A 2,696-nucleotide genomic window follows, 5' to 3' on the forward strand; every position below is an offset into this window, starting at 1 on the left:
TGTGAGCCGCGTCTCTTGTTTGGTTTCCATCTCTGTTTCTCCTCATGCTTTCTTGTTGGCTAGCACATCCACATCCTACTTATCCACACCAATGATAACCCTATGAGCTTCATCAATACTTGGAGGAGCTGGTGGTACAAAATTCTCAGCTATAGGTTGCTCTCTTTGACCATTTAACAACCTTTGTCGTCTACCTTTGCCAAACAATGGATACATACATCCTATGCAAAGGAAAAAGTGCTCATCGAATGGCGCAGTTTGAAGCTTCTCTCCCATGAGTCTATTCACAAATATGTGGACAAGTTTTGGGACTTACATCTCAAGGATATTGTCTTCCAAAAGATAGACTTTGTCGAGCAAAAGCAACAATTTTGTGCGGGATTACCTGAAGAGGTGGCCGAGTATGTCAACTCCCAACCACACCATGGTTGCTTTACGCATCAATTTCCAACAGGGGCCTATCAATTTCCAACAGGGAACTAGTCCATGGAATACAAAGACAAAAATGATGCAAAGAGGAAAATCAATGCCCAAAATTCTTCCCAATGCAATTACAATAATAACAACAACAAACGTTCCAAGGAGAAGGGAGTTTACAAAGGTAAAAACAAACTCTCTCCTGAAGAGCTTGAAGCTTTTTGCAAGGACCATAAATGTTTTAAGTGTAGGGAGCAAGGACATGGCTATCATTCTTGCCCCAAGAGAAATGCTTGCAATGAGACTCCTAGAGCTTCCACCATCGAAGCTCCAAAAGAGAATGCTCATTGCAAAGGTGCACCTCTTTCCTATGCTTGGGGAAAGTAAGGGAGCATGATGCCTTCATCTTGTTTGACCCTGGCTCTACTCACAACTTCATATCAATGGAGTTGGCCACCAAGTTGGGCATTCAATCTTTCGAGATGGGAGATGTTGTAACGTTCGACACTACTTTCAAAGGGACAGCGAGCCACCGTTACTCCCTTGATTGGGAAGTTGAGGCTTCATGTCCAAATCTATGTCAACAAAGAAGACTTTTTCATCTCTCCTATCCAACATGAGGATGCTATACTAGGGGCACCATGGTTCAACCGCATGGCTTCCAACATGAAATTCCTTGAAAGGAGAATCTACTTCACCTACAGGGAAAAGAACATGTATATAGATGCTAGTGAGTCTGGTCATACTATACCACTTGTAAATCCTCATGCTTTTGATAAATCAATGAAAAGTGTAATGGCTATTGCCCCGTAATGGAGCAATAAGCACTATGGGAATGGATACCTTCACACTGCCTTACATTATAAAAACAATAAGGTATATGAAGACAAAATAGAAAACAATGCACAGGAACAGAACACCGTCTTCTTCATTGATATGTAAGAGAACACAGAATTAAATGAGAATGATATATTGATTGCATGAAAAGATATCCACAAAGACTGGTATGTCCCCCCAAATACACTCGATGCTCCAGTGCAGATCGGGAATGATGCAAAACCCCGTCCTGTCCCATGATATCCCATGGAGAATTGTCCCAAAGTCGCATGACTCCTAGTCCGCAAAGTCCGGACATCTGCAGGACCGCAATGTGCCGCTTATTCCATAACAAAAAGCTCAGCTTTTGCATATATGATTCTTGTCAAAGAGTCCCTAAAAGGTCCTAATGTTTCATCAAATTTAAATGGTAGGAATCAAGAAGAGTTAGACTTGTCTAGTTTTCTAAAAGGATTCCAAGATGTGTTTATCAATGATATCCCTATGGACTTACCTCCAAAACGAGGTGATGATGACCATCGAATTGAGCTCCTACCAGGAAGCTCACCGCCTAACAAGCCTCCTTATTGATTTTCTCAATCTCAACAAGAGGAGATCATTAGGCAAGTACAAGAATTGGTTGACAAAGGGATGGTGATTCCTAGCTCCTCTCCCTTTAAGACCATATTAGGTAAAGTGGGAAAATCCCAATTCCTAGGTTGGACAACTTTCAATATATCATGTATAAAATATAGAGATTTTGTCAAAAATTTGAGTTTTCTTAAGGTCTCATTCCACTTTATGCACATACAATACACAATGAAAACAACTAAAATATCATGGTTTCAATCAATTGGATTATTAGGAGAGGAGTATATTGCATCCATTATCGTTGTCTATGTTCTAATGTTCTACCTACAACTTATCTCAACATGGAGAGCTTGGTTTCTAGGTCCACCACTTGTCCAAGTTAATGTAAAAGTGACTCAAGGTTCACAACTTGTGAAAGCAAGGATCCATTGAGGAATACAATCCACTTGGCTATTTTTCCTTAATTTATTGCATGTGACATTTAAGCAAGGTCCACTTCTAATCTATAACTTCTTAATTTGAGGCATGGGGCATACATAAAATATGTAGCATATGCTCTATTGCCTCATAGGAAGGTTGGTTTCAAGGTGCACTTATCCATGCTAGCCTATCTTGGAGAAATGATGGAGCTTGCTTCTCTCCTTGTTTCAATGGAGACTAGCTTGGACAAGTGGTGGACCTTTGCTTCTCTCTATGTTTCAATAGAGTTAGCTTGGACAAGTGGTGATCTTGGAACAAAACCCCCATGTAAAACATATCATGGGTATTCCAAGTGATTAGAAAGATTACCATTTAAGATATAACCTTATAGGTTGGACAACTAGATCTTGGCTTGGAGAAATGGTGGACCTTTGATTCTCTCCATGTTTCAA

This window comes from Adiantum capillus-veneris, chromosome 27, assembly GCF_014529385.1.
Source record: "Adiantum capillus-veneris isolate H3 chromosome 27, ASM1452938v2, whole genome shotgun sequence".
In the NCBI taxonomy this organism is placed as follows: Eukaryota; Viridiplantae; Streptophyta; class Polypodiopsida; order Polypodiales; family Pteridaceae; genus Adiantum; species Adiantum capillus-veneris.